The sequence below is a fragment of the Ambystoma mexicanum genome, chromosome 4q, assembly GCF_040938575.1.
Source record: "Ambystoma mexicanum isolate Mex_15411 chromosome 4q, UKY_AmexF1_1, whole genome shotgun sequence".
Taxonomy (NCBI): domain Eukaryota; kingdom Metazoa; phylum Chordata; class Amphibia; order Caudata; family Ambystomatidae; genus Ambystoma; species Ambystoma mexicanum.
Window position 1 is genome coordinate 1,155,272,283 of NC_090928.1, and position 19,047 is coordinate 1,155,291,329.

Here is a 19,047-nt window from a genome sequence, read left to right on the forward strand (position 1 = left end):
CCTGCAGACCACCAATTGGAGTTTTGTTTGCCAATAAAAGTATGGCAGAATAATATATAAGATATTTATAGTATGAAAAATAAATGTATTTTTGAAAGGGATGGGGTATCAGAATGGGAAACATAAAAAAGGAGAATTTGTAATTTCTATGAAGTCATAATTGGGGGAGGTAGGAAGACAAGTTTCCTCAAAGCATCTTTAATTTATGTTTTGTGAATTTGATTGGGGGGAGAGTTGGGGGAAGGTGGAAAGGTAGATGTAGGACAGTGATAATCAACATTTCTAATAACATGATATTTAAAGGCTGCTGGTAAAAACCTATGACATTCAGTAAAGAAATGTCAGTAAAGGGACATTATGGTTAAGTGGCACTAACTCGGGATTCAAACCTGTGTTGTGCTGCATTGACTTGCTTCCAAGACAAACATGTTGCCCGTGAGCTAACTTTCCTCCAACATAGAGGAGAGACAGGTCCCCCACAGGATGAAGGTACTGAGTAAGGATTCGGCTCACGTGCTGGAAGATTTGAACAAGGTACCAGAGGTACTATGGATCATTGGGCCCAATGATGTAGGGTTGTTGAAGGGTACAGGGGCAGTCTGCATACAATTGAAAGGAGGGGCATTTAAGGCAGACCGGGGTATATAGGACACACTCCTCACACTATGGTGACAGGGATAATATAAACTTCAGAATCCTCATGTGACACGGCCATCTACCCTGTCAAGGAATTGAAAGGTGGATGTGGAGATTCATTCAGGATCTCCTCCCCTTGAACAACGTTGTGGATGCGGAGTGGAGGCAGACTTTCCATTCATACCAAACACAAATATAGGTATATTATGAAATATACCTACATAAGCAACATGCTTCACACCCATTGATTTAAATAATACATTTTCCCCATCCGATGGCATCTAGATTCACTATGTTCACTTATCGCGGGACAAGTTTTCAACATACTCGTTTACAAAAAGGGTATTGCAAGTCGCCTGGTGTGTTCAATGGGGTGATCCAGATGGGCCTAAGCAACTTGCAAATGCACAGGACAGTCATCCAGTACAAGGACGACCTCCAGGTGTGTCGCACAATGGAGGACCAGTACAGGAAAGATTCAGTTACATTTATGACATTGCTAGCAGAGAAGGGGTACGAGGTAGACAAGGAGAAATTGCAGTACTGTCATTAATAATTAGTTTACCTAAGACAAATAATATCAGTAGACAGCAGGAAGATGACTCCAGAGAGAGCAGAAGCGATACACAGCACACCACAATCACGCACGGTCAAGCAGATGCAACAGTTCTTATGCCTGTGCAATTATTGCAGGGCCTGGGTCTTTGATTATTCCACATTTATGAAGCCCCTCCTTCAGAAGAAGCATAGAAGGTAAAGGGCCCCAGCAAATGGACAGCTGAAATTAATGAGTAATTTGCTGGGTTAAAAGAAGCATTAGCACATGCGCCAGTTTTAGCAACCCAAAACTATAAAGAAAAATTATATTTGTTTCACAATCTGTTGGCACAGTGATGACAGCTGTACTCACTCAAAGGAAACCACAGGGACACAAGCCCCTGGCCTATTACAGTGGGGTCCTAAACCTAGTGATGCAAGGCCAATTCCCATGCAAATAGGCACTCGCCGCAGCAGCATTCACTATTAGGAAGTCAGCAATTATAAAGAGGGGCTGCACAGTCACGCTCCATATGGAGCATTCACTTTTTGCTATATTGGAAAAGTCAAAGTTCACATTGACAACACAGAAAACGTCAGGATCCAGGGTGATTTTGTCAATCCAGCATTTGAGGTAGTAAGGCATTGGGTTGTCAGCCTAGCGACATTGATAGCACAACTGGCGGAGATAGGGAAGTATGTGCACAACTGTGCCTCGTACATGGGCAAGATGGGGGGTGACCCCCAGGCACACGAAGAGCCCATAGAAAGAGGAGAAATGCTCTTCATTGATGGGTCATCAACAGTAAATTCCAGCACGGTTGTTGACACACAAGTGTGGCAGTAGTTTGTTATCACAAAGGAGAACTTCAGATATGGGCTCAGATGAGATTGCCACTACATTATTCAGCACAGGCAGCTGAACTGACAGCGCTAATAATGGATGTGAATAGGACAGAGGGTTATGTAGTAAGCATGTGTTTTAGATTCAGCCCACGTCACATCCGCAGTACATTCAGAATTGGCCTTTTGGGAATGGAGGAGGTTCAGGAGGAGCAATGGCTCCTGCGTACAATATGCAAAGATATTGACCCGAATAAGCAAGGCACTGCCCCTGCCAGCATAGCTGGCAGTAATAAAATGCTCTGCCCATACTAGAGGCACAGATTTAATTCCACACTGCAAACAGATTCTTGCTCTCCTATGTTAAACTTGAGCACTGCACAAAATCAACACAAACTACCATAAGCAGTTGCTTATGAAGTGACGGACGTTAAATCGGAGAGAAAGCAAGTTTAGAATAAAGAAACCTGGAAAGCTTTTCACAGCTTTAATTTAATGTTTTAACGGTTTTAATTAAGAGCTGAAGAGACCGATTGAATTCTGCTATGTGCCAGCTCAAGCTTGTGCTGTGATATCACAATTTAATTGAAAAAAACAGATAACAGGTACAGTAGTGATGTCCTTTCTTTTCTTATTACATGTCAGTTATGATGTCATACCGAACCTGAATTAAGAACGACTTTGATATGTTTTATACCAGTTTTGTAGGTGATCACACATTATAATTAGATGTCTGTTTTATGAGCTGAAATATTTGTGCAAAACATAAAGTTATACTAATACAATTACTGGCAAATGTGTGAGCATCCTACATTTCTTTGATATACCACACCAATGCTATGAATATCTGGGCTTTTGATGGAAATCTCTGGCAACTATGTGAGTACCGGCCATTCCATGCCCATATCAGGCAAATTATGTCTGTACCTGTATATTTGAAGGCAATACCTCAGAAATATTGTGCATATCCGAGCATTTCATGTAAATTCTTTGGCATGGTTTATGTACCTGGGTATTTGAATCCAATATCTAGGAGAAAATATTAGGGCAGTTGTTAGGAAGAATCATATGCAGTGCCCTTTGGGAACAACACACACAATTAAGACTACAAGTGTAAGTACAAATTCACCTTTGGTACAAGCCTGTACTACACAGTAAATTGGTAGCGATGCTTAGCAGCCAGACTTATCTCAAGAGTAAAGGGAGCAGTATCAGACGTTACACAAAGGACAGCAAATGCTATGGTTCAAACAAACACTGACTCAAGGTTTCTGAGTAAAAGAATATACATGTATTTACACCATCAGTTGTAAAACAGTTCACTAATGTAAAGCAGCAGAAAATCACAATCTTAATACACTACACACCACCCAATTAATTCTGGACAAGTTAAGCTCAAAATGAAGTATGAGCAAAATGGCACCCCAGCAATTTAAAAAGGGAGGGAAAGGGTTACGCAAAATCAAGCAGCACCAACAAGTAAGTAGGCAGTGCAATCTAGAAAAGGCTCACTACAACTAGGATTCAAATCAATAGACTTGGGCCAATGTTAATGCCAAGTTTTTGCCAAGAGTTCCAAACGAAGTTGGTTGGAAGAAAAGTTATTTAAAAGAGTAGAGAAGGACAAGCCCTCGGATTAGTGAAAAATTTCAAACACTTTCACTGCGGTCGGACGGAACGAATGACTGGATTTGAACAGTACCTTAGTTGAAGAATGCTGTAGCTAAGGCAGATGTTCCTGGCAGGTCCTGCAGGCTCAAGGTTCCTGAGTGACTGTCGGACTGACAAGAAGGAGGAAGAATGTAGGGTCCTGCTATGCCCAGGGAAGAACCAGCAGCAGAGCAAAGCAACAATTAAAAGGTGTGCTCATTAAAATCCAAACAGGGTCCGGTCCTCCTGGCTGTCAGGTTCACTGCAGCGGTGCACAGCAAATTTGACCAGGGGAGGGAGGCCTTGCTTGGTGTTTGGTGAACTGGTTAGTCCCACCAGCTCAAGGGAAGAAGATTCCTTGCAGATCTTCTCTGACGTTGAAGTTTAGGAGATTCGGACCCAGAGCAGGGCTTCACCGGGAAGTTCAGTAGTTGCAGTCGTCTTCTTTCTTCAGCTTCTCTTCGGTTCTCTCGACCAGAGACCTGCTTTTTATGCAGTTTTCCCCTATTCACACAGCCTGGCTGTCAATCACACAGCAGGGTGGCTGTCCTGGCAGGACAGTCACCTAGCCAATCAAACAAGAGTGTGACTTGGGTCTCCAAGGAGACCCTGCGCAGGGGGCCTAAAACCCCTCCCTCACATCCTGTCCACCCAGACACTCAGGCGCCTAAGGAGGGCTTCTGTGCAGAAGCCTGCAAAAGGACGGTCGAACAAAGGAACCAAACCCGGTTTGGCACGCAGAGTAAACCACGAGAAAGGCATTTACAAAATGAAATGGCGAATAAACCCAGCTGGAACCAAATAAAAATAAAAGGGGTCCAGCGGATTAAAGTTCGAGGCTACTAACATAGCCTGAAAGAGTACCAAGGCTATTTTCATAGTCCGCGGTAGGAAAATGGTAGATACCACTGCCACCAGCCAAATCTTAAAGAACGAGAAACAAAATACTGTACTCTATGGAAGATAGTTTGTACTGGGTCTGTGAATTTAAAAAGACTAATAAAGTCAATGGCAACTTTACATGTTCTGGGAGACAGTAGTCAGTCCCAGAAAATGGAGTTTAAAGTGGGAAGCCTGAAAAAGACAACCCTGTGTCACTGCACTAAAGGTGCTGTGTGACACACAATGAAGAGATGATGCCTATGAAGTAGATGAGACTCCACAGTTTATGAACACAAAAAATGTAAAATACACAACAAAACAAATGTAAGAGTGGGAAAAAATTATAACAAACAAATGAATGGGTTACTTTTGCCTAAGTCACTATTATGTCCATTTGATTAAAGACAAGCAGGGGTGCCAGAGGCACGCATCCGTTACCTGTATCGTGCTCTGAAATCGTGAGTCAGCTGAAGCGCCGGCGCGCGGACAATGTTAAACGCGTATTTCTCGTGGTGGGATCCCTCAAGCGGGCATTTAGTTCTGCAATCCGCAATGAATACGAATCTGTAGGGAGACAAAAAGGGTGTGGCTCTGTAGTATCTCATTAGAGATTCAGACAGGGTGCTTATGGGCCCCGTTTTGTTATAAACAAAGACAAAGAGCAAACTCTTACTTTCACAGGTGCACCAGTGTTCACATGCAGGTCCAGCAATGGAGCGTTGTCATGGAGAATGATGTATTTATATATGGTGGCCATTGTGGACTAAGTGCATAGTTGTGTCTAGTTTACTGCCGGAGCTGTCATCAATAGCAAAGGTACTGTGTGGCAAGTTCATAGATTATTAAACATATCATTGGCCAAAGGGTATTAGCACAAATCTGGATTTAAATTAATATAGTTATTTTTGAGCGATTGCCATGGCAACAGTCGATCCTAATGAGTCTGTTGTCTAAAATATATTGTTCATAACCATGGGTAGATGGAGCTTGCCCCATAATGCTCATTAGTCATGGCAACCGTCAATCACACTTGGTCTGTTGACACGTACTAATTGGACCTGAAGTGATATCTGTAATGTGTGGAAGGTCTTGATAGTAATGGACGGCCTCAGGGAATGTCAATTAAGGTGCTGGTGTGTAATTAGCACGTTTGAGCACAAATAATGAACAAAAGACCAAGTGTGATCAATGGCTGCCTTGGCACCCACTGGCCTATGTCACCACAGGTCTGCACTTACATATTATTGGCAGCTGCCACTCTAACCTAGGCACTTGCAGCTGCTCACTCCCTAGTCCTTCCCTATTGGTACACCTATTGGTACACCTAGCACTTATCACCACCCCCACTCTCCCATCCCTTCTCTCTCTCTGCACTTGCACATTCTGAATGCTCACAAGGCCTAGTAGGTCTGCCTCTATCTTTCATTGTTATATTTGATTCCCTTGTTCCATCCCTGTAGCCCTGTGGGCACTTTGAAACACAATTTACTTGCTGTATAAGTACATTACAAATGCAAAATAAATAAATTAATGTGCTGTTTGAACATTAGGTGTCTTTCGATGTTGAACCCAAGGAACTTTGCACAGTTTCCCAGCTGGGGTATGAATTCCTCAAGGTTTATAGCAGAGAGTCAAGTCTGGATGTCAGGGTGTTCGGTGTTGTTAGTGAGCAGTAGGAATCCAGTCTTGGATGGGTTGAGCTTCAGGTAAGCACTGGACATCTAGGACTGGATCACTATGAGGCACGCCTTGAGCCTGTGGATATCTTTGATTGAGTATATCTTGACGTAGGTCTGCATATTGATGAATGTGGATGTTGTGTGGAGCGAGGAGTGTTCCAAGCAGTCCCATATAAAAATTGAAAATCATGGGGGACAGAATGGATCCTTGCGGGACTCCACAGGTGATGGGTAGAGTTGGTGATATGGAAGAATACATTTGCACAAACTGTTGGTGATTTGTAAGGTAGGATTTGAACCCGCCAAGAATGACCTTGTTGATCCCCATGCAGTAATGTAGATCGATGGTGAGTGTCTGGTGGTCTACTGTCTCATATCTGCTGAGAGGTCAAGGAGAACTAGGCGGCAAGGATGGTCTACATCGATCACCTTGATGTTTGCCATTTCTTTGCTGCATCTGGTTCTGAAGCCAGATTGGTAACACTGAAGGGATGTTATTGTCATCAATGTGTTGGAGGAGATGCGTGGCTACTGCTTTCTCAAGGATCTTACCTAGGAAGGGAAGATGGGTGATGGAGAGGTAGTTGCTGAGATCATAAGGGTCCAGTGATGGTCTCTTAAGAAGCGGGTGGATTTGTCGAGTCTTGAGGAATGAAGGGTTGGTGCCTTGATTAGGGAGCAGTTGACAATTGTCAGGTAAGAGAGGAGTGTTTAAGTTGTAAGGGTCTTGAGTACGGAGGCACAGAGGATGTCATCCACATATAATGTGGCCTTGAGGAATGCCAAGGTGGCAGTGAGGTCTTACATAGTGTCTTGAAAGTTGTTCAGGAAGTGGTGGTTTTTAAAGATGGGATATGTATGTGCTGTCAGTTGTGGTGTTGGTGTCTATGTGTTGGCGGATCATGTTGACGAAGAAAGAGTTGATGGTGGTGGATTTTTTGATAGAGTGTGCTACGGGTGTGTTGGTCAGAGAGGGGATGCGGTGCTTGGTGGCTTTAAAGAGGGCTCTGCTTTCATTGTTGATCTTGGCTTTTGTGTCTTGGTAGTAGTTGGCCTTCAGAGTGTTGATCAATCGCCTCTGTGTAGCACAGAGTTCCTTGAGCAGGGCGAGGTTTGATGCGCTGCAGAATTTTCACAAAGGAATTTATGTGATCCATTTGAAACTGGAATAATTAATAACCACCTTGGACATGAAAGGTACTTTCATAACTCCTTGATCCAAGCACATCAGTTACCTGTGTTTCAAAGTTGAAAATTGTCACTATCGGTTAAGTTTTGGGATAACTTTGGCATGTTGTGTGTTCAAAATGCTGATGTTGGTCCTCCTTTTGCAGGCGAGGGATTAAAGTGCATCAGTACCTGGGTGATTGGCTCATTTAAAACTTCCAGCAAAGGATTCCTCGGTCCATTTCTGCGTGCATCTGATCACCATGGCGAGCTCTGGGAAAGTGCTGTGTTTGCCTGTTTAATTATGTTTCCTTTTACCTGTCCATGCCTGTGTGGATTTCAACAACAATTAATCGTATGCACAAATGTGTACACTTCATAAAATATTCAAGATAATTGCCTTGATTGTGATGAAAAGACATCACCCCTCTAATCAGCAATGTTACTCTGCATTAAACTAATTGAGACACGTACACAATGATGCCATTGCATCACAACTGTGATTCGATGATGTCATACATTTTTCCGCAATATAAGCAGCCTGTTTGTAAACATTTGACGCTCGCGGCCACACAAGCAGGGACCATCGTATCTGCCCGCATTGAGAGAAATGCCTTAGCAAATAGTCATAATGGTAATCTTTTCTTCTTGGGCCTTTACTTATAGAGCCCATTTCTGACTGTTGTCATGTCATTGTTTACCTCTGTATCTCTCCTGAAACAAATTGATCACCATACTTAGATACCTTTTGGTTTTCTATTTGTATTATTGTAGTATTCACATCAATCACAAAACAACCTATGGGTGCAGTATAGGTTTGTTAAACAAGGCTACCCATCTAACCAGCCTATGAAACAATAAGGCATGGGGAAGTCTGTTATACGCTATTAGCTAAAATAATATTATATAACCAAAATTCATGGGGAAATGTCTTTCTTTTTCACATAACTCAAACCCAATAAGACTAGCTATAGCATGACCACTGTCACCAAAACATTGTGGTTTCTATTTATCTTTTAGATTGGACATTACACTTGGACACACAAATAACTGTCAATCAAAATATTGACATGTTCTTCCTGAAGAGCCACATAGGAGTTGTGGAACACGTGTAGAGGATATACAAGAGAGGATTTAAAATAGGACAAGGAAAAATTGATAAATGAGGATATATGAGGATATAAAAGAGGACCATGAAATAATGATAAATGAGGATATATTAAAGGACAGTACACAAAGAGGAAATACTAAGAACAGGATATAAAGAGGACAATACTAAGGACAAGAGGCTCAAAGATGAGCCTAATTAAGATTTCAAACCTTCCTGTGGTTAACATTTGTGAATAAAACCAACATTTCTTTTCTTTTTGCTTACTCATTGGGTTTTTCAAATTCTTTCTGTTCTCAGGTGTGTGGGAGGTATTGACCCACTCCGATATGCTATGCAGCATCACCCTGCCAGTTATGAGGAAAGAAACAGCAACAATGGCAGCAAAACCCTTGTGCGTGCCAAAAATCTACTAAAATACTGTGTGCTTCAGCACACAAAAAGAGGGATCCACAACCTGCCACCCATGGTGCATGTGCAGTGGAATAGAGCACACCCTGCAGAAAGGTGCCAGTGGGCTCCACGGCCAGCAAACAGAGTGCAGAGAGAAAAGCAGCACTTTGCAAGTGAACCCCAAAATGTGCCTACAAATGACATTTGCTTTGTTGCCAAAAACTCCAAAATGCTTATAACACAACACATTTCAACATGCACAATCTTGCCTGGTGCTAAAATCCATGTATCAAATGAAACATTGTGAAACTTAAAAAGTCTGAAAACTGACAGCTTCTATGCCAAAATTTGGGTGCAGTACCCGGGGCTGCCTGAATGACAGTTGTCAGAGGAGGACTGAGAAAGCTTCAAAATGACCTAAAACTCAAAGGTCTGCCAAATTAGCAAACATAAACAGGATTGTTGCCAAAAAGGAATATAGATTTTAGTTGTGTTTTTGATTCCACAGATTTTAAGGCCAAGAAAGAAATGTATTTGTATGTGATTCAACAGATGTGGTTGTTGCTAAGTTTAAAAGTTAATTAGCTTGGCTGAAGCTGCAAAGAACTGAAAAAGCAGGTTTTTCTCCCAGAAGGAGGGCCTTCCTCTCAGCAGAAACTAACGAGGAGGTGTTAATTGCAGGTTAGAGCAGAATCTTGTCTACAGAAGGCAAAGGAGCAATGACAAAGTTGCAGCCCAGGAAACTGGAAGTGTGAAAGAGGTTGTAAATGGCCTCTGGAAGGAACAAGGCAGGAGGGGGATACCTTGGACTGCAGGAGACAAAAAGAGGCGGAGCCATGCAACCATCTGTTGCCAAACATGAAAAAAGAACACATTTTAAAAGACTTACAACTTGCTATTCAAAATGGTGAAAAATATAAAAAGGACAGAGTTGGGAATTTAATTTCTGGCTGCACGTGTGAAGAGGTGGTAGAACTGTGTGACATGTTCTGGACAGGAATGGCAAGATATGTGGTTTTATGCAAAATGTATTACTGTTAGAATTGTGAAAATGTACACGCATATCCCTATGTTAAACACGCACACTTGGGGAAATTTGCAGAAAACGGGAAATTGTGTTCATAACGAAAAGGGCAAAATTCTGTAGAAAGTGGGGACAAGATGCAGGGTGTTGAGGAATAGCTGCTATGCAAAATATGCCATCTTTGTGTGTGATTTGTATACAGGTGACCAATGTAGAAATGCATAGTTAATATAAAATCAGATTTTGAGACCAGTCGATAAAGGGAGGTGTCAGAGGATTGTAAAGCAAATCATGAAACTTGACATCACCCAGCCTTGATCCAATCACTCAAATTGCAAGACAGAGATGAAGTCTGGTCCTATCCTAGCTCATAGGGGCAAGCCTAGCTAAGCTGGCACACACACACACCCTTTGTGATGTCATTTTTAGGCATAAATAGAGACAGCTGACCACACATAGGGACTCACAGATCCAGCCAACTTCCTGATTCCGGCAAAGCACTCTGATCCAGCTTCCTACATCCAGCTTTAAATATTCTTCCAGATCCAGATGCCAAATCTCTTGCCAGCAATAGAGACTATTGATTTCTAGCGAGGCCCCAATCCTCAAATGTATTCTCTCCACTCATTAAAGCACTGTGTGGTGTGAGAAGGCCTTTTGAACCAGTATCCAGGAATCAACTGGCTTGCCACCATTAGGCTTGCCTGAGGAACTCGCCATCCAGCTGATCCAAATACCCACAGACTAGGAGAGCAGATCCTGTGCCAATCCGGCGACCGGCTTAGAGGATCCAGTCCCGTGCCTGATGTGTCTTTCCTAGACCAGACCCAATCCTGACCAGTGCTGACAGTCCCATTTAAAAACGTATCCTGTGAATATAAATAGGAAGAACTGTGTCCCATAGCATATGTACTCTGCATAGTCTTATCCCCATCTCAGACCCATCCTATCTTTCATTCAGAACCAGTATTGTTAGGAGTATCTTTGCCTTGTCTTATCCCTATCCAACCCATCCTATCTTTCCTTCAGAACCAGTATTGTTAGAACTATATTTGCGCTGACCCTTTTCTCATCTGAAGAAGTCGAGTTTCCTTATCAGGTTGGTCACCCTGATCCAGTGACTGTAATATTCCTGTGTGGTATTCGCTTCTTCAAAGTCATCCTCTAGTGTAAGCAAACCCATTTGTCATTTTCAAAAGTGCATTCCCGTTTTCCATTCTCGCGCCTATTTTACAAAAATGACCTTTACTAAAAACCTCTATAACTCTGTCGTTTTTTGTGATAGAAACAAAATTCCACCTCCTACTTGTACCCAGCACCCATAGCTATCCATATAACCCAGACCCGCACTCCAGATCAGTGTGTTTCTCCCATTATCATGAATATCGCGCAATGCATAGTTTGCTGTGATTCTAAAAATCTGAAAGATTTACATGTGTAAAATAACTCTAAACTGCTTCCGACTTGGACCTTAAGATTTCAATTGTTTTCTGCTGACCAAATCATTGCTTATGCTTGTGTGCAACTATTCAAAGCAGCTCCCCTAAGAATTTATAACAATTTCAGTATTTTGACCATATTTGGTGTTGTTGCCCAGTCTATTCTAAAGACAATCTTGAAAGCCAGTCTGACAGCTGAAAGTCAATTCCATTTTTCTTTTGTGTTTGCTGGGGGAAAGTGGGACTGATATTATGTTTGATTTGTGCTATTCCTGAATATCTGCTCTATCCTCCTATCTCTTTACATTGCCTATTGGGGGTTGAGGGGTGTTGCAGGGGGAACTTCTAACCACAGTGCTATCTGATCTGAACCAACACAAAAGTATTATTTTCTGTGCTGCATTTGTTTTGCTCATTACTTACTCCTCTTGTACTAAAGATAATATTCAGTGTTCTGTCACCCCATTGGTGATTGTTGTTTATCTATTAAAACATATTGGGCCTCATTACGACCCAGGCGGTAAGTTTACGCCATGGTGGTTGGCGGACTTACCGCCCCATTCCGACCTTGGCGGGGCGGTAAGTCCCCAATCCCCATTTACCCTTCCCCATTCCCATTTTTGCCCCATAGGGCATAATGGGAGTGGGGAAGGCGTTAATTACGCCACCGTAAATTACGGTGGCGTAATTAACTCCATGGTCCCTTAGCGCCATGGATTTTAACACCTGCTAAAAGCAGGTGTTAAATCCGCCATGGCGCTAAGGGACCTCGTACTCAGGCGGTAAGGGTCGGCGCTGTTTACGGCGCCGTAAACCCCTTACCGCCTGAGTTGTAATGAGGCCCATTGTGATTACATTTTAAATACATAAATAAATATTTACCTTTGCAAACCAGCCTGATTCCTGGTTCAGTGTGACCGGAGGGGGTTCCAGGAGAAGGGTGTGATATGAGTGGTATATCGTTCAGAATATTGAACGTTTAGACAAAAATAAATAAGGATTTCAGTTGTGCACTACATGCTGGGCTTTGACTTGGGGATGTGCTGGATTGAAATCCCTTACAGGCGCTTTTGACTTGTCAGAGTTAACTATTTTCCAATATATCACATTTAGATGAAATGTGGAGGTTAGCATATGTACCTCATATAGACAAAATGTGGAGGTTAGCATATTTACGTATTGCACTTAGATGAAATGTGGAGGTTAGCATATGTATGTATCACATTTAGATGAGATGTGGAAGTTAGTATATTCATCGCACTTAGATGAAATGTGGAGGTTAGCATATGTATCACATCTTGATGAGTAGACAGCTTAGGCATATTTGGGGGACAGGAGATGTGTTGAACTTAGATGTATTTTAGAGGCATGAAAGGTGTTGGCTTAGATGTATTTTTCCAGCAGTATATGTGTTGCAACTCGATGCATTTAGGGGCAGGAAATGTGTGGCACTTAGAAGTATTTTAGAGACAGGTAAGGTATTGGACATGGACGTATTTGGGGAAGGAAATGTTTTAGAAGTGGATGTATTTGGGGGAAGGAAATGTGTTGCGCTTAGATGTATTTTAGATACAGGAAGGTGTTGGACTTAAATGTATTGGGGAAAGAAATGTGTTACACTTAGATGTATTTGGTTGAGTGGGAAATGTGTTGCACTTAGATGTATTTGGTGGCAGGAAATGTGTTGGACTTGTATGTATTTGGGCAAGGACATATGTTGCACTTAGATGTATTTGGGGGTAGGGGATGCATTGGAGTTAGATGTATTTGGGGGCAGGAAATGTGTTCGATTTAGATGTAATGGGGCAGGAAATGTGTTGCACTTAGATGTACTTTGGAGGCAGGAAATGTGTTTGGCTTTGATATATTTTGAGGGCAGGAGATGTGTTGGACTTAGATGTATTTGAGGGAAATACATGTTGTTGTAAAGGGGGCAAGTTCATCCCACCCCCCAGGCTCTTTAAGGTGAGACGAGCCACTTTGAATGAACTATAATAGACTAGTGGTGAGGGGGGCGTCCTAAAAGTCCCTGCTTGATCATAACGTTGCATTCGATTTAGACATTTAGACATGGTGCACACAACCAAGCTAATGCCATTTTTGCAGATATTAGTAACCATAGCTAAATCACAGGGCCTGCACGGCCATGACATATTTAGTGCGTTAGACACAAGGCCGTGAGCCTAAAGGGGAAATCAGGTTAGGCCCAAGAGCTGATGAGATGAGAATCCCATGCTGCCGACTTCCACAGAAAGCTTTTTTTTTCTAAGATTGTCTCCAATATGTTTGCTTTGAAAAGAAGGTACCCTACAAGGCCACGAGACAGTGCTGCTTGCCTTTGTGTACCTGTTATCACAAACAGGACGAAGCAGGCCTCTGACCCCCACCCAACCAACTACAAGTCACAGCTCCTACAACTGCCCCAGTAGCGAGACCCCGAATCCCAAGATACCAGTTGACCCCTGACCACCAAAATTAAACCAATCGACCATAAAAGATCTGAGAATATGGTTGTGCCATCGTTATTTTATAATGACATGATTTTTAATGCAAGGTACACATAGGAAAACATTATACTTCAAAAGCGAGGGTGGAAGCTATGTGAGCAGACGATGCAATTGGAAGTGAGTGAAATATGTGCGTGTTAGTGTCACCTTGCGGATCCCCCTGTGCCAGTCTTTCAGCCTACCAGGTGCACTGTGTAAAGATAGAGTAGCACTGTTCATAAATGTAGTTAATTGTTTCTCCGTGGAGATGATGAGCACAGCACTACCCACGTGATGGAAGACAGACTTACTGGGCTAGAACCAATGAGCTGGCATCCCCTATGGAGTAGGAGGATCATGTATAGGGTCGCACCCACCTGCCATTCAGGTTTCTACTGTATATAATGTTGTCATCTATGATGTTGTGTCTCCTTTTAAGTCTTTGATTGCACACTTTTTGGCACAACGTTCCGCGGCAGTAGAGTTCTTTGTTGGCGCTTGTCCATTTGTGTGGAATTAAATACCTGTTATCCTTGCAAGAGTTTCTTGCGCCTTTTTTCCTAGCGGATTGTATTTTTTTCTGATGTGAGCGTAAATGGGGCGTGCCTTGAATGTGTTACACTTAGAAGTATTTGGGGGTCTGGAAATGTGTTGTACTCATCTGTTTTTTGGGGGGGGATTTGTTGTACTTAGATGTGCACCTATAGGACTCTCTCACAAGGGCAAACTGATCAAACAGTGGTGTCAATGACAAAGCTCCATCTGATCCTCAAGGTACCTGTAAACACATCACTTCGGGGGACATCTGCCACAGGCATGGCATCCCAAATGCACACAAAAGAATGCAGCTACGACCTTTGACAAATTTGGTCTAGCTGGGTAAATAAGGTTTTTGCCTCCTCACACAAGATTAAGCCTCAACACCTCTGCCATCAGAATACAGCAATGACTTACGACATACATTCGGTCCAGCTGGACACATACAGTATCTCTTGCACTCTCACACTTTCCTGACCTCCATCAATACCCCTCCACATGCCTGATCTCCCGGGTTGCTTACTGGAGCCCAGCGAGCTTGTCTAATTTCTTATCTTGGCCAGATGCACACACACATTCTAAGCCTTCTCTGAGAATTCTCTATGCTGTGGACTGCCATTCCCAAGGGCGTTCCCACCACAAGTGCTTTGAGACCATACCATGGAAAAAGGCAGTATATAAATGAATACTACAATAAAATACAACAACATTATTTTCTTGTTTTCCGGTGGTTCATTTGTTGAGGTTGAGTTCTTGAGTGTACCAGGGTGCTGAAGATTTAGGGAGCACCATTTCACTGGGACATTGTTGTTGATATTTCTGAGGGTGGTGTTGAGTGCTGGAAGAAGCAAATAGCAGTGCTTGTCAACCCAATGTATATCAGCCCATGTGAGTTGCAGTTTGGTGAGGTTGCTTGTGAGAGCCTCCACTAGGAAGTTCCTGGAGAATCTGAAGGCTTGATTGCTGGATTTGCAATGGGTTTGCTTGGGAGGTGTGATGTGACTGATATTGAAGGGGATTACCAGATGGTCTGACCAGTCGAGCTGGAATGGGGGAGCTGTGATTGCGGGTGGGCAGTGCGGTGATGATGAGGTTGAGGATATTACCTTTCCTGTGAGCTGGTTCTTTTGTTTGCTGTGTGAGGTTCAGTGTGTCGAGAAGTCAGTGGAGAACTTCCTTCATTGACTCGGTTACTGGTTTGCCAGGGATGTTGAAGTCACTGTGGAAGATGTTGTTGACATGTGTGAGAGACATGGTGGTGAGCAAGTCTTTGATGAAAGAGGTGTTGGGTTTTGGTGTTCTATTGATCAGATGAAAAGTAAATGTGTAGAATGGGGAGAGCGGGAAGTGGCATAATAAGTTTTCGAAAGAGCCAATGGTGGCAACATCCATTTGAGTGAATGGCCATGATATCTTGCGAATGATGGCCATGTCATGATGCAGATAAAATCAACACAAAGTTTGGCCCTGCTCCCAGACGTTTGCAGAGGTGAACGTATGTACATGCTGACAAGTGACCTATATAGAGCCAGTTTAAACATTAAGGATATGGCAAGACTAGAATAGGTTGTGTGTAAGGCATACATGTAGAGTGCACCTGTTAAAACTGATATAATATTGTTTCGTCTTCATTGTATATGTTGGCCTATGCCCAGTCGCTTTGCGAGGAAATCCGTATTGCCAGGTCATGACCTTAAGTGAATCAAGCCTCCATTTTAGGTTAAAGCCGCCATTTTATTTTATCGTGCAAAGTCACCCTGTGGCCTAAAATGGCCGACCTGTGTTCTCTTGTTCTTGCTTTAACCTCTTCAACCTCTATAGGAGAGTTAATGTCCAACCTGCCTGCAGGCTACATGTTAGGGTCATGTAGACCTTGTCCTTTGTTGACCTCGGGATCAGGGGATTACTTGAATTGGCGATGTTAACCTACAAGTATATTAGAACAATAACGCTATTTGAACACAACATGCGAAACATCTGTTTGACCTGTATTAAAACAAATGTGTAAGGAGTGTAAAGTTAAACCCAGAGAATAATAGTGTTTGTTAGCAAATGTATTAAAAGGTAAACCGCATGCACGAGATATGTAAATTAGGAACGAACCTGACGCGACCCTAGCCCAGTACATGATTAACTTGTAGGAGGCTGGACATCGTTATAAAGAAAATGTATAAATACGCTGATGTCCAGCTAGCAATTCCTGTTCACTGCTCACATTGAACCCTGCTGGTGGTCTTTGTGATGTATTGACGGCCAAAAAGCTATTTGTGTACTTTGTTTTGTAAACTGTACAGTATTGCAATAAAGATCCTGGGAATCTTTACAAGCCCGTGTCGGTGTATTTCTCTTTGCATGGTGTAAAAGCCTTAATATTTTATTTTCTGATTCCACAGATGGCACCCGAATAGGGACACTCAAGATCGACTTTGTCTCGTTGAAGGTTGGCTCGGCTATCGGACCGGGATCGGACGGTGTCAACAGAAACAGCCCCTCTGGACGAGAAGTGAATTCCTCGACAGAACAGCATGATCCTGAAGTGGGAGAATGGAAAACCAGACTCCCGTCCTTCACCTCTCGCGCTTGGCCTAGAGGGTCGCGGCCCAGACACCCGCCACGAGAAGAGTTTGCCCATTTACCAGATGACCAAATACCCTGGTACAGAAACATACGGATGTGTCCATCTGCCTGCCCAACAGCCCGCACTGGCCATGCCGACACCTGCGGCACGGACCAACTAGACTGAAATCTACACATCGTTAGAGATGCCATGACGACCTAGATAACGGGAAGCACCGCTGAACTATTATACACGCTGAACATTTCCACACCAATCTACACGAAGAACATACTCAGTGCTCTGACGTAGGCGACAGGCTTATTCACGGACGTGCATCTTTATTATGCCTCAAACACGGTCCCTCCCCACGTGACCAAGCCGAACCTGACGAGATGCCAAAACCCAGGAGAGAAAAGGCGTCTGGGTACCTCGCTACGAGACGCAGGCCGACACACTTGAAAGGCTCAATGGACACCTGCTACGGTGGGAACGGTCAGTCTCCCACCTATGAATAAATCCTCACATTGCCTGCACGTACCCATATTGAAACACTGTTGCAACCACAGGTGCACCGTGTGCTGGGAACAACGGTGGTCCCAGGCTGGGGAGCTCACGGATGCACCAATCAGAACATGAGGTTCTTATCTCAGACGTCAGTAACGTTAGCCAATCCTCAGGGGTCTTCATGTAACAATTCTTATGTATCTAATTGTAGGGACAACCCAGATATACCACCTGACTACACCTTAACCACTAATATCATTCTCTATATGCGTACTATACTAACCCCACCACTCGAGCAACCAATCAAGAGTGGCGATAGGTTCTTTTGGTAACTTTTTGGAATGACGCAAGTAGCGCGTCATAATGTAGTAAAAAGGGCCTGCGAGCCCCACTATTGTGTGTGTGTCAGGACGAACGCGTACGCTCCTTGACCCATCCCTGCCGTTTGCATAATAAACGACAGAAGTTGCCTTGCTCCTTGTGTGTGCCTCATACTCTGTCTCGATCCGAGATATACACGGGAGGAGTTGGGGCCTCCCTGCCCGGAGGTCTGCGGACGGCCCGGCCGACCCCGGCAGAATCCCCCCCGACAAGTTGGAGGCACTGCTGAGATCTGTTTAAGATCGACTTTTATTTTTTATTTTTCCAGGCACTCCCGTTGCGGGGAGGCCCGGCGGCGCGGCCCCCTCTGCCGTTGCCCCCTTCTGAGGACTACAGGACCATCGCGGAGCTGCGAGAGGACCGGACAGCGCAATCCGGATATTGGCCCTCGGGAGCCGGTTGAGAAGTATCCCGCCCGCGGTCGGCGAGTGTCCAGACGTGGTCCAGACGAGGGGAGGTGGCGAGCCGCTTGGAGGGGTGCACGCAGTCGAGCGGCCCTGCATCGAGGGAACTTGGTGAGCATGACACGCACAACAAGCAATGCGAAATTGTGAGGGAGGGGGCGGAAGTAAATAAGGGAGGAGGGAGGTATTGTAAAAAGGTGGGGTGAAGGTTTAATTGAGTGATGATAATGGAATGAATGGTAGTGAATTAAGTGCGAGAGAAGGCGGCTAACGTTACGCGAAAGAGGGGGGCAGGGCACGAGAACAACACGTGCAGACGCTCGCAACAAAAAGCTAACGTTACGCGAAAGAGGGGGGCGGGGCACGAAAACATCACGTGCAGCCGCTCGAAAGACACTGATTGGCCTAAATCGCGACTACGTGTGAGGGTGGGTGTGTGTGGTTTCCTACGATTTGACATTTATCATTCAATGAGTAGATGAGGTTCCCTATTGTTCGAGCAAGAAACTCGATAGGTAGATGAGGTTCCCTATTGTTCGAGCAAGAAACTCGATAGGTAGATGAGGTTCCCTATTGTTCGAGCAAGAAACTCGATAGGTAGATGACGTTTCCCTGTGGGCGGTGGCTAGTTACGTAGTTGCCCAAAACGGAAGATAATTGGCTGGTTAAGCCCTCCTGTTGAGGGGCGTATCACACGCGAGGCGACGCAGCGTGCGCAGTCCGGTTATAGTATTGATGAGATTACCTTGTTCCAGGAGAGACAGGAAGACAGCTGTAGGGTTAGCGGGGTAGATTGCAAGTGTATTTTGAATTTAAAGAA